General features: G+C 45.9%; 1 protein-coding gene across 10 annotated transcripts in view; it reads left to right on the top strand.

The window, feature by feature from the left end:
• LOC118387580 (nuclear factor 1 A-type) overlaps positions 1-14,520 on the top strand; it is a 236,119-nt gene that overhangs the window by 104,080 nt on the left and 117,519 nt on the right. The gene's annotated exons all lie outside the window — the stretch shown is intronic.

Here is a 14,520-nt window from a genome sequence, read left to right as displayed (position 1 = left end):
CTGCTCCTACAGTTTTGTTTCAGTACTGCAGTCTAACTGACTCCGGCCACAGAAAGACTATTTCCAAACACAGCCACATAGAAAAGTTAGATTTTGTGCACACTGAGTGCTCGTGTTCATGTGATGTTGGTCCCTATAGACCCGATGCTACCCGGATATAGACAATCGGCGTATGCGAGCGTGAGTAGATTCTCTTGAAAACAATTGTCGGACATCTGTATTTAGGCTCAGCCAGCTAGGTGTATGTCGACCCAGGACCGGTCGCTGGCCGTTGTGATCGGGTTCTGTTGTGGCTAGTCACAGTGGCATGGCGTGGAGGGATGCCATGGCCGTCTCTGGCAGAGAGAGAGGGAATATAATGGTGCTTCCAACCACCACTGCATCCCACAGCCACTTTCCATCCCCACACACAGAGATGCGCACACACACATACACTCACACAGACTTGTGCCAGTGGAAACCACCGATCTAATCTAGCCCATTCGCCCCTGTACAGTTGCTTGGTATCTTGGCACTTATTACTGACCACAGTAGTATACTATACTTTTGATATATACATTATTAAAACGTATTATAAACCAGGTTGTTCGAGCCCTGGATGCTGATTGGCTGAAAGCCATGGTATTTGAGACAATATACCACGGGTATGATGCAAAACTACTTGTTTACTGTTCGAATTACGTTGGTAACCTGCTTATAATAGCAATACGTCACCTCGGGGTGTGGGACTGTATATGACCAATATACCACGGCTTAGGGTTGCGTTGTGCCTAAGAACAGCCCGTAGCCGTGGTTTATTGGCCATATACCACACTCCCTTGGGCCTTATTTCTTAATAATAAAACAGAGGATTCTTTCCCTTCTGCTCCATATAATACTACAGCTAATACACCAATAGATTAACAACATCAGACAGGCCAACATGGCAAATATAGTTTTTTATATACATTATACACTCATTTATTTCCCACAGTGCTTGTTAATGCACCTTTCATGCGTGAAAATGAGGAGGTTGGATGGTGGGTGAAAAGCAACATTTCCATATATGTAAATAGGTTATCAGAAGGAAAAAAAAGGGAAGGATTTTAATTTTTTGTTTTAATGTTCCAAGAGGGACCTCGATCCCGCTCGCACGTCTTAATACGTTTGACACAATAAATAAATGAAATCCATAATGTTCCTTCCTCTCCAACTCTACTATTAATAGGAAAGAGGGACGGCAGCTAGCGTTCTCAATTCAGACAGGATTAACATCTTTCTTGTTTGATGTGGTTCCACTTTGCCGACCGAATGCGATTTCCCTCCACCCTGTTTGTTGCCGCAGCCGGGAAACTTCAGAACCAACTGCCGATGTGCCGATGTTCTGCTTTTTTGTTGGGGGGGACAATGCTAAATTGAAACCTCAGAAGGGTGGTGGGTTTAAATAATTTTCTTCAAGCTAGCTAGGCCTGGGGGGAATCAGAAGGGGGGGTTACGAGAGGATTTCACAAAAGTGAAAATTATCTGAGGGATAGATAGTGTTTTGGAGACAGGATTTGAGTAATTGAGGCGTTTCTGGTGCACCAGGAAGCAAACCGTAGAAAACACAAAACAAATGCAATCTGATATCATAAAGGGTATTAGTGGTTTCCTTTTCTAAACAAGCAAACACCCCGATCGATATATATTTTACGGAAGTCTTTTCTCTACATTGATAGTTGGAAATGATTCTATCATTATGATCAACTCAAAAGAGAAAATTCATAGCAGAGGTATTTCATCTAAATATACAGTGTACTTTGTGTCCTGCTTTGGATAAATGATCTGGCCAATCATGACTACCTTAGGCATTTTTCCTTCTCTGAAGGACAACTCCTCATCTCTCTCCAACACCTCTCTCACCCCCCCCCCTATTCCTAACCCCCACCTCCAACCCAAACCCATCCTCTTGACTCTCAAATCTGAAGGACACTAAATGACACTCAATGAACCACCTGTGTGTAACACCTAACAGCCATCTACATTTCTATAGGCTGCTATAGGGCGGAGTTAGCTCTCACAAATGTTTGTCTAGTATAGACTTTACCCACAGCAAACCAACTAGGGCCACGGAGCAAAGCAAGACATCTGTTCATGGTCATAGGTTACAGAAAGAGAGTGAGAGAGCGTTTGCAAGGGGGCAGTGGTCCCCAGTCTCCCAGTCCCCCTACTCTACTGTAAATTGTGTCTGTGTGTGGAAGTGTGGAGGAGATTATCTCCATTCACAAGACGCCCGCTCTAAGGGATATTATATGGAGGCCGGCTGAAAGAGGGATAAGTGTAGTGGACAAAGGAAAATGTCCAAACATTGTGAGAGGGCTGAAAGACCCCGGCCGTCTATTCACACCATGGAGTGGCTCTGGGTCACTCGCAGGGAGGGAGATGGGCAGAGGGGGGCGTCAAGGCCCCCCACCCCCCCTCGAGTGTTTGGGATGCAGCTTGACCCCCTCTTTCTTTACCCCTCTCATCACTTTCTCTCCTCATTAACACACACACACACACCAACATTCCACTCCCTCCCAGCTTCACATTTATCGATGAATCCCTCCAATCGTTGCCCCTTCCCCCCCCCGAATCTTTCCCGGGCCATAATTGGTTGTGGTGTGATGAATTCTGGGCTGGCATGGCCGCGAGTGGGTAACTAACACGAGGAAACATTTTGGGCACGCTGATCACCATAAGAAAGGGGCCTCTCACAGAGTAGCACGATTCTGCTGTGTAAAAGAACATAATGATTGCGTAATAATGCCACATTGTAGAGTACCTCGGGGGGAGGGGGGGCCTCGCCACTGGACCAACGAACGGGGGGCTGGGTAGAACCGGGCCGAGGTGGGCCACCCGTTGGGGAGGGGACATGGGGGAGCCTTGATTAACTCTTAGGCTGGAGCTGGTTATTCAGGTTATTGATCCAGTTATTATTCTGGGTATTCTGGTTGTTATTCCGGTTCTTATTCAAGTTCTTATTCTGGTTATTATGCTGGTTATTATTCTGGTTATTCTAGTTGTTATTCCGGTTATTATTCTAGTTATTAATCCAGTTATCATTATGGTTATTATTCCAGTTATTATTTGGGTTATTATTCTGGTTATTATCTTGGGTATTCTGGTTATTATTCTGGGTATTGTTCTGGTTATTATTCCGGTTACTATTCTGGTTATTATTCTGGTTATTCTGGTTGTTGTTCTGGTTATTACTGTTATTATTACGGTTATCATTCTGTTTATTCTGGTTATTCCGGGTATTATCCCGGTTATTATCCCGGTCATTATCCGGGTTATTATTCTGGTTATTATTCTTGTTATCCTTGCTATTATTCTGGTTATTATTCTGATTATTATTCTGGTTATTATCCTTGTTAGTATTCTGGTTATTATTCTGGTTATTATTCTGGTTATTCTGTTTGCATTGAAAATAGATTTTCCGTATTGTCGATGCTTGAAAGATTATTTTTGTTGTTGTCATTTCTATGGCGAAGGTAATTCAGATACATCTGAATGAAAATGTCTTCACGATGGCATGTCCACAAGAAAGATAAAAAAGACAATGTCACGCTTACACGTTTCAATTGTATTTCGTCTTCTCCAGAGTGTGATACTGTATACAGTTTACCGTATGTTGTTTTGCTGCGTAACAGGGTGGATTGAGAGGGATATCTGAACACCGTTAGCTTAGCCTTTGTTAGCGTAACCTATTAAGTTGTTCTATTTTTCAAGGCGACCGCACAAAAGCACGATTCATTACATGTCTGTCAAAATGTTGCATGAAATAATAGATTTTTGATGCATGTTTGGTGGTGTTTCAGTTGAATATGAAGCTCTGCTGATAGATGATGTCTTTCACATGTGGTTTTGCAAGCGTTTTTTAGCGTTCCCATTAGTTTTTTTTTACAGCTAAGGTATACTAATGTGGGTGGGGCCATGTCCTTGTACAGTTGGGAGGGTGATTTTTCTCCATGCATAGCCATGTGTTCGTGTGCGTTTATTGATTTGTTTTTGTGTACAATTGCATCTTTGTCTGTGTGTCAGTGCACAGTTGCGTGTGTGTGTGTGTCAGTGCACAGGTGTGTGTGTGTGTGTGTGTGTGTGTGTGTGTGTGTGTGTGTGTGTGTGTGTGTGTGTGTGTGTGTGTGTGTGTGTGTGTGTGTGTGTGTGTGTGTGTGTGTGTGTGTGTGTGTGTGTGTGTGTGTGTGTACAGCCAGCCAGCAGTGCATGAGGAGGGAGGTGGGGGCACAGAGCAGACAGCTGTGAAGCGGGGCTTGGCGGATCCTCCTCCATATGTTCGGGGAGCGTTGCACACAGCCACAGAAGCCCACTGCAGGCCCCCAGCTACCCAGAGCACAGCGGCAGGGAATTCACAACAATGTTTCCCTGCTCTTTCTCTGCTCCTTCTACCACTGTAGATTATAATAGTGTTTTGATGATACAGATCAGAGCCATTCTTTATTAGAGTACACTAGGATACAGTATCTGTATGTTGTGGGTTAAATGTGTGTGTGTGTGGGGGGTGTATAGGTAGGGAGTGGCATAGAGATGGTGTCTCCCTCTCCCATACCCACTGTCATAGCAGTGGGCGCAGTAGGCATGGCTGGCTCCACAACGGCAGCCTGGCGCAGCTGGCAACCCTCTATGCCCGCCTCCCTGCGCATGCCCGTCTCTGGGAGGACCCGGGCTCATCTTAGCCCAGGAGCAAATCTCAATCATTGATTCAATCACAAGGACAGGGATTTCTTTTTCTTTTCTTTTTTTTTTCTTCCCCCCCCCAGGAGGGCATATGTCCGCACATTTTTTTTGTGAGAGGGAAGAGAGACTAAGGGAGAGAGCGAAACCAGATAAAGAGAGAGAGAGAATAAGACCAGACGAGAGGGAGAGAAAGAAAGCGAGAGAACGGCACCTAAAAAAAAGAAGGGCCCGGGGAGCCATCTGGGTAGTTTGTTGTGCCAGTGTCTTTGCCAGTGTGCCCAGACCACCTGGCCACAGCGCCAGCCAAGTATGCCAGCCCGGGCTCTCTCTCTCTCTCTCTCTCTCTCTCTCTCTCTCTCTCTCTCTCTCTCTCTCTCTCTCTGTAGCCTCCAGACAACTACTGCTGCTGCCCCTCTTTCACGCGGGCTTTGAACGTCGGGCGGCCCTGGAAAAACGGCGGTGGCAGAGGCCTGCCTTTTCTCTCTCCTGCCAATAGCTTTGTTTGAAGTGAGACAGGCTGTGTGCAGGGCCGGGGAGACGGAGCGGGAAACAGTGCCCCCTTTCAGCTCCCTTCTACTCCCTCACAGACACACACTCTTTCTCACAAACAAGCAGACATACACATTGGCGCACGCATACTCTCATACACATTTTTCTTTGTGCCCATTTGGGTGGTGGGTGGTGGGTGGTGGGTGGTGGTCTCTCTCTTTCTTTCTCATCTCTGTCCCTCACTCATCGCTGATTCTTTATTACCAGAGACATTTTGTACGGTCCTTTTTTCCTATCACCTGACTTTGGAGATGTTTTGTGTCTTAGGGCGAGCTCTGCTAACTCCTCCACCCCCCCTTCTCGTCGCTACCCACCCCGCGCCCACCCTCTGGCCCTGCTCCCTCCTCCCCGTGCCCCCCTCCTCTCCTCCCAGCCGCAGGCCCTGGGCACTGGGCTGCCTGACAACCCTGGGAACAGGCAAACCCCAGTGGCACTCGAGGGGCACAAACATTGGCATTGCTGCCCGGGCTTTGTCTTCGGTGTGTGTGTGTGTGCTTGAATGCGAATTTGTTTCCCATTGTTTCACCAACAAACAAAACAATGATACCGATATGCTTATAAGTAAAATCTACAATATAAAATAGCATTGTAGGTCTATTGCGTTATAAAAAAAGACAAGTATTTTGCCATTGACACTGTAATATCAGTATTTTCATACGATTTGCATCAGGGTACAACGTATCAGACGGAACTTGACTGTTAGTGAGCAGAGTCCAGTTCTAAGGTAGAATTATCAACGAATGCCACTCTCTTTTAGACATGATTCTGAAGAGGTTGAACAGGCATCTCTGCTGTGCCTGCCTCTCGTCTGAGTTATTCCAGAGAGAGAGAGAGAGCGTGAGAGCGGGTCCTGAGGGGGGAAAAAAAGGGGGAAATGCGTGAGAGAGGATTTCCAGGAAAAGGCAGGCAGACAGATGGGTAGAGCGGACAGACCGACAGGCGGTGGTCATCTGTAACAGGTAGTGCCAGGGCCAGAGTACAGGATTCAGGTCCGCCCACTTGGAAGACTAATAGATTACTGCGGGAAATGGCGGGTGATAAATGACCTGATGCGATGCCTCTCTCTGGAGAGAAGCAGGCTGGGAGAGGAAGGCCGATTTGAGGATATTTTTGGTAAAGTGGCAGGGAGGAAGGGGGGGGGGGCTTCATGACAGGTGCGTAATCCATCCTGGAGGACAGAGTGCGCCCACCCTGGAACACCCTCGAAGTCCAGTGCCCAAAGCAATGCATTATGGGCCAGTTTCCTGGACACATATACAAACAAAGAAGCTAAATGGAGAATCTCCATTGAATCTCCATGAACCCACTACCCTGGCGGGGCAAGCATCATGCTGTACCAACCGAGCTACAAAGGACCAAGTATAAACACGATTAGAGTGAGGTCAGATAAGATAAACAGGAGAAAACATGAAGGGTTTTCAAAACACGGAACTCCGTGTGCGTAACAGTGTGTGTGTGTGTGTGTGTCTTCCATTCCAGTGCTGTGAGTGCCTATGTGCTCATTCCTGTATTATCTGAGGCAGACATCCTGACTGAATCCTGACAGAGAGGAGAGCGCCCCATGCCATGTCCCATACTGTGCTACGGACTGACAGAGAGAGAGTGTGTGAACATGAGAAAAGGAGAGATGGTGAACGAGAAAAAGAAAAGGGGGAGAGAAATAAACGAGAGGGTACCAACGTAATGAGAGTGAGTAGGGAAGTAAGAAAAGAAAAGAAAAGAGCGCGGGGGTGCCCGGTTGGCAGCCTCGCAGGGCAGTCCGGTGAAGAGAAAGCAAGGCTAGTGCCTAGAAAACCTATCCTGCGCTACTGCAGCTCCCCTCTCAATTTCCCCCCAGCAGGGATTGATTCGCCGGTCGATGCTGCTGCCTGACATTGTCCACAGCTCACAAAGCCCCGGCCCAATACACACTTATGTATATATCTGCTGTTAGTACATCCAAGGCCCACTCTCTCCGACATTTACAATTAAATGACTATTTCCACTGTGACATCGATTCTCGTAGTGTCTGTTGTGTGTTTGTTTGTTTTGTGGTGTGAACTCAAGCATGAGGCTACGTTTTTAAAATGTATTTTCTCCCTCACTGTCGGTGTCAACTTTATCACCACTTGGATGTGTGACCATGACTGCTGACTGCTCTCGGACAAATTACAGTTAAACGTACAAATTGCTACCGTAAAAAAGAAGCTGTATGCGACACAAATATGTCAAACCCATACGAAAATGCACATTTTTAAGCAATTCCATGTGGTGATTGCTGCCCAGAAAAAGCTCTAGTCGGGATTTAGTAGGGAATCGCTCTGCGTTGGCATGTTGTTAAGCCTCGTCATCGTTGGGCTGGACGTGTGTGTGTATGTGTGTGTGTGTGTGTGGGTGGTCAGGGCAGCTCTTCAGACGGGTGCCCCTTGGGGGGAGGCCACGGGGGGTAACCAGAGACCAGGGCCCTCCCACCCTCCCCTGGCTGCCCTATCGATCGCACTCCTCTCCTCTCCTCACCAGCACAGGACTCTCCTCTCCATGGGAGGAGATGTCAAAACAGACACGCTCCCACACACCTGGCCTCCCACCTGAGAGTACTCCACTTCAACAACAACAGAGGGAAAATCCACCTTAGTCTTTCCTGCTGAATGGAAACGTAGCTGGGTTAGTTTACGGAGACCCTGCGGTATATATCATAAGTCTGTATAGATGGACTATAGCCTACATGATATAGCAGTGGAAGTGAGTCTTATAAGCTGCAGCTCTTTGGTGTCTGTGTTGTATTAATATACAGTTAAGATATCATTTTGCAATCCCTTGACAGAAACGGTAGTGGGACTGAGTCTGCCACACAGCTTGATTCATTTCCTGATTACAGGTGGTCACACGATGGGACAGAATAGTGGTAGGTTACCTACAAGAAGTCTCACTGTTCGGGTTCATTTGTTGTGTGTTTATGCTTGATTCTCTTTCACGGGCCTACCCCAGACGGAGCGCAGACAAAGGTTTTGAACCTTCGAACAGTATCAAGTAGTAGCTTGCCCAGTTAGTTACCACACAAGCACTGTCTGCTCTTCTCTTTTGTTCCCTCTCGTTCTCTCTCTATCCCTCCCTGTCGTCTTCATGCCCTTTCCCCTCCTCTCCTCCTTCTCCCTGTCTCCCCTCCCGGGGTAACTGTAGCCTCACAGGAAGCCCATTGTCTGGGCCTGAGGAATCTTGTTCTAGGCCGTTTTCTACTTATCAATGACTGGGGGGCCAGGAGGGAAGTAGGAGGGGGAGTAGCGAGGGCTCCACTTCTCTCCAGCTGAAAGTCGGCACTTTGTGTCTCTGCAGAGGTGATATCGGCTCCCCTCGCTGGCATTCTTCAAGGGATCAGAGCCGGCCCTGCAAAGAGACACTCCAGACAGACTGAAGAGGGTAGGGAAGGCAGGGGGGAACATGGGGGAAGGGGACTATTGTGGCATTGGATGAAAAGCATTATTTAATTTCCCAGACTAAGACCAGACAAGGCATGTTTAGCATTTATCACGAGTTATTGTTGAGGGGAGAAGACCCCCTCTTCTCGAAATTCAAACGCTTCCACCATCAAACTGGGACGTTCAAATGAGCTTTGAGGGTGTTCCACCTACTTTTGAGGCAGAGAGGGAGCGAGGAAGCAGCAAAAAGAGAGGAGAGAACCCGTCTGACATCCGAAACGCCATCCATTACGGTGCTATAATTATGGTAAGTGAGGCAGAACCGAATCAATACGGCAATTCATCAATGGCATTCCAAACTATTTCAATCTGGTTTATGTCATCATGCCACTGCCCCACGGCGTCCTTCACTCCGCCAGCACAATATCTCGCCCACACATCAAGGTTCCATCCCGGCCTAATCCACTTTCCCCTGAACGTCCATTATTCTGGACGCTCCCCTTAATTGATCCACTGCCGCAGTAGTCCGAGTGCCAAGACTGGCCATAGGTGAACCCCCCACCCCCCCTTACCAAGATAAAGGGAACAGCGATGGGCACAATGAGAGTATCTTCTCTAGATCCTGCCTATTGTGGTCCACACACACACACACACACACACACACACACACACACACACACACACACACACACACACACACACACACACACACACACACACACACACACACACACACACACACACACACACACACACACACACACACACACACTCCCTCTTATCACCTACCCATGGCTGCCGAGTTCACATGGGGTAGCTCCTAATCCCACTTCATTCCCAGGGTTACTAATCAGCCTGTCACATTTGTGTTTAATGGACCGTTTTCAGACGTTTTATACCATATACCACGGACAAGCTGCCGTATGTCTAGAAATAGTGTTTTGGTATAATTAGTACTGTATGCAAATTGTATCAGTATTTTATTTGTAAGTTACATTGCATTACAATACAATTATGGCATGCTTAATTAGAAAGTTGTATACCGGCAGGTTAAAGGAAATGAGTTTCTGTAGGCTGTGTTAATGCCGTGCTATAGACATATAGGCAATTGAATTAATTGCCAGCAAAGCAGTATAAATACATTTATACTGGAAATGACTGTGTACCTGGCTAGTCTACACACTAAACCCAATCGTAATGTTCTCCTCACAGCAAGACGGATGCCTTTGAGATCTCTGTGATGTTGCTGAATGCTGTATTTAGTGTTATGGCATAAAGTAATTGCTCGTTTGAGTAATTTGAGCATCACAGGCGTGTTGGGGAACAAGAAATGAAGCATGTACGTACATGACTCGGAGCCATTTAACCTAATATGGGCCTTTCAATCAAGACTAATGCTGACGTGACAACCTGCAGCACTATTTCTGTTTCTATCCAACTGGTGACAGTTTTTCATGTAAATATTCTAAAATCGAAATAAAAACAAGAGTCGCATTTTCCCACCAGAGATGTGTTGCCATCAAACTGACCTGTGCCGGATTAAAGCCTGGGCGCGATGATGTAGTGCACAAAACATTTCACAATGGGTTATATTGTGGGTTATACTGCGGGTTATACTGTGGGTTATACTGCGGGTTATACTGTGGGTTATACTGCGGGTTATATTGTGGGTTATACTGTGGGTTATATTGTGGGTTATACTATGGGTTAAATTGTGGGTTCTATTGTGGGTTATACTGCGGGTTCTATTGTGGTTTCTATTGTGGGTTATACTGTGGGTTATATTGTGGGTTTAATTGTGGGTTATATTGTGAATTTGCCCTGTCTGGTCATGGCAGGTGCGCTCTAGCCAATAGCTCGCAGATACAGCCTATATGTGTGTGTGTGTGTGTGTGTGTGTGTGTGTGTGTGTGTGTGTGTGTGTGTGTGTGTGTGTGTGTGTGTGTGTGTGTGTGTGTGTGTGTGTGTGTGTGTGTGTGTGTGTGTGTGTGTGTGTATATATATGTATGTATGTATGTATGTATGTATGTATGTATGTATGTATGTATGTATGTATGTATGTATGTATGTATGTATGTATGTATGTATGTATGTATATATATATATATGTGTGTGTGTGTGTGTGTGTGTGTGTGTGTGTGTGTGTGTGTATAGCCTACATGATGAGAATATTACAGACAAGCCAAGCATCGATCATTATGTCACCGGAGTAAGACTAGATGTTTATTGGAAAGCAGCATCGTGCTCATCACCTTGCACTTTCACCACCCTGTGAAGTTCAGCATAACTTATTTCATCTGTAGCCTAATAAACTGCATGGTTTCCTGAATCATAGTGGGAGGGCCACACAATATACCATTACTACGATATGACGGCGTTTCCGACCTCCATTTCTCGCATTATTAATTTTACAGACACTAACGGATCCCACCTTGCCTAGCGTATTTTGTTTTGTCGCCATTTGGAAAGTTTCCATTGGGCCTGTCTTGACAGAAAAAAAAAATATCCGACATGTACTTTACTCGCATGAAAAGGTTGGATGGAAACCTGGTTTCTGTCAGAAAATAATGTGAATTTTGAACCACTTGATAGCTAGCACACCAATGTGAATGGTACTGTGTGCCAATGAACATAACGGAAGCAACACAAGCTGTAGTTTATTTTATTTGTGGCTTGATGAACAGCTTTATCTAATTGGCCTATTGTTCAAGGGACGTTCGTGTGATGCCGTAGTAAGTTTAAATGCATATCGATTTCGATGTTCTATGTTGGAGAGAGCTGAATGTATCTCGTTGCACAGGAAATGGTACATTTATCAGTTGCCTGGTTTGTTCTGGGGAAGGGTCAGAGTTCTGTAACACAAAAGTGTCTTAAGATTCCTTTTTTGTTCCAAATGAAAACAAAACGCTTGTTTTTCTGTCTCTTTCACCTTTTTGTTTGGGAACATACAGTAAGTCTTTTGTGATCGCACGGTATTTGGTAGCGGAAGTGGTAATTCCGACTGCGTCTTTTGTTGTGGAAATGTGGCATGAAGAATGGCAACTGTTCAAAGGAGGACGAGCACTTTCAAAATGGTTGCCAAAGCTTTTAAGATGGCTGCCAGGGCATTAGGTGTAAAGGGGGTGAGGGGTATATCAATGGTAAACATTAGAGCTAATACCATGACATGTCGGCCATCTTTGTCACTGGAGATTCTGTCCTGGGCTCTGCTGAGTTCTGTGTTTGTGCCTTTTCCTTTTTTTTTTGTAGCTCTTGCTGTCTTTTATCTGAATGTTGTTGAACTTGGCAGCAAACTTCTTGGCAGCGACTGCTTCTATGTCATCCAACAATGGAGGCCGCTAACGTGATTCTCTCAGTATAGCTTTGCCTGGCAGGATGGTTTAACAGCTACGTTGAGGATAAGCATGAGAGAGAGAGAGACACCGACTGAGAGAGGAAAGGAGAATGAAGACAAATACGAGCGAGGGAGACTGACTCGCTTTAAAATGGCGGCCCGACAAGCGATGGCACTCATTCAAAGCCAATGCTTTTCATCTCCGTCAAGTATTTTATTTGTGAGTGAAGCGTATGGGCGACAGTTTTTGTATGTTGGACAATCGATGATAGCACTGTATTTGTGCCATTCTTAAGAGGAAAGGGCTGCCATAAAATGGAGGCAGTCAGATGTTCACAAAATGGAGGCGGTTGGGAGGGGCGAAGAGGAGAGTTTGGGTGCGCCGGTAACAGGCTACTCTGCTGTGACGTTTAAGGAAGGGGGGAGGGCACATAAAAAGAAATCCCCACGTTTTGGCTACCTGGCACAAAAAAAAATGCATTATTGCCACCAGTCGTCGAATTGTTTGTCTTTTTTATGTAGCATTCAGAACCGAACAAAAGCATGTATCTCCTTTTCTCCCTCTCTCTTTCGCTGTCGATTTGGCTGTGAGTACAGGGGTCTGCCAGGGTGGAAACGCCAACCCAGCGCCTTGGTTGGCATAAGCCCTGATCCTTACGCACTGGTGGGCATATGCCAGACAGACGATTGGACTGGCATACTCTCCACTAGTGAGCCTTTTTCTACAGGCTGTTTTCCTCAAGTTTTCTCTCAAATTCCTCCGTTGTAGCAAATCCGTTAGCGAGCATTACTTACGTTCCGATGATCATGCTATGGTCAATAGTGAACAAAAGTCATATTTTGTACTTGTCTGTGCAAAATGCAGTATAGTGTATTGTAGGTTTATTGATATTGCAATATTTGCATTATTTATATATATATATATATATATATATATATATATATATATATATATATATATATATATAGTGCACTCTCAAAGCTCTCAATATATATATACACACACACATTTTCTAAGAAGAAGTATATATATGTGTATTGAAATGCATAGAGTTGGAGAGTCGAGGTACCATAAATGTAAATATTGGTAATTTATGATTTCTCTGAAATTAACTGCAGAAGAAAATGAATGGTGGCTCGGTATTGACTGACAGCCTTTTGAAATCATACCATATATCATATCATTTCATTAAAAGGAAAATAAAAAAGTGTCCGTAAAATCGATAAGGAATATATTGTTTTACAATGCACATTTCATAATAAAGTTAAGTCATTTATATGTGGCATGGTATTTAAATTTCAAATAGGAAATAAAAAACGTTTTATTACAAATTCATCTCAAGGAAGAGGCAGTCGAACTGAAATTGTTTTTATTTTGTAACAATAATATCACAAAACATATCCCCCGATCTGATAATATTTATTGCCATATTCAGTTAGTATTTGTTGCATAGAGCTGTGTTTAATGAGGTGTGTGAGTGTGTGCGTCTGTGCGTGTGTTAGTCAGGCAGGGCCCAGGAGTTTTGGGTGGGTAACTCTGGCTCTAGTGACTGTAGTGGGGGCAGTGTGTAGGCAGGGGGAAGACCCAGCAGGAGTGGCCAGGCTGGGCATGTTGTGTGCAGTGACTGGGGGTTTCCCTTCCCTCCTCGCTGCGGGCCATGTGTGAAAGCCCCACTGTATGCTGGGAAGGAAGGAGAGGATAGCGACTGGGCTGGGTTTGCCGTGGAGCGGTGCAGATCGCCACTCACCCAGTTCTTCAACCCTGGCACCAACCTCCCTCCCCTAGTCTGCTCCAGACAGGAGCTCTAGCCAGAGAGAGAGAGAGAGAGAGAGAGAGAGAGAGGTGGTGGAGAAGTAGGCAGCGCAAAAGTTAGCTGCCAAAGCAGTTCACCCTGTCATTTTTGTGTTTTGCTTTGTGCTGCAGGGAGATGTTCTATTTCCACTGTTTCAAAAAGCGAGAAAGAGGAGAGGGGAGGGGAGGAGAGAAGTCGAGGCTTCCCTTCCCACAAGGCGAGCGCTGGTTTTGTGTCGGTTGTTCCTGCCAGGGTGGCAGTACAGTCGCTCCTCATTCCCATCCCGACGACCCCTGTTCCTGCTTATTTTCCCAGGTCACATGTATTGCCTCATCTGGCCCAGAGTGACTTGTTTGTGTGCAAAGTCGCCCCTTTTGTTTCAAGGAGTAAATTTGATTAGATCACCACGGGGGAGGACGGGGTGGCGTGATCATTCCCCGTCTTGTTCCCCCCTCAGACCCCAACGTCCCTCCTCAATTTCTCTCCATCTTTTTTTTTCTCAGTATGGAGAATGGACATGTTTGGGTGGGAAATTCGGAGCGAGAGACGAGAGTGGGTATGGTCTCGGAGCGAGAGAGAGAGAGAGAGAGATCCCGCTGCTCCCTCTCAACCATGTTTTCCATGACCTCCTCGGTAGGAGAGCAGAGAGGCGGTGACTGACACTTCCTGGTCTCAGACAGCACATCGTTCCCTGCAGTTGTAAAATGGCGGAGGTGGAATGAGGGGGCTCTAACTTGGCACTATGGGCTCG

Source organism: Oncorhynchus keta, chromosome 1 (genome assembly GCF_023373465.1).
Source record: "Oncorhynchus keta strain PuntledgeMale-10-30-2019 chromosome 1, Oket_V2, whole genome shotgun sequence".
NCBI classification, from domain to species: Eukaryota; Metazoa; Chordata; class Actinopteri; order Salmoniformes; family Salmonidae; genus Oncorhynchus; species Oncorhynchus keta.
The sequence above is the reverse complement of the archived record's forward strand: the minus strand, read 5'-3'. Positions and strand labels throughout refer to the sequence as shown.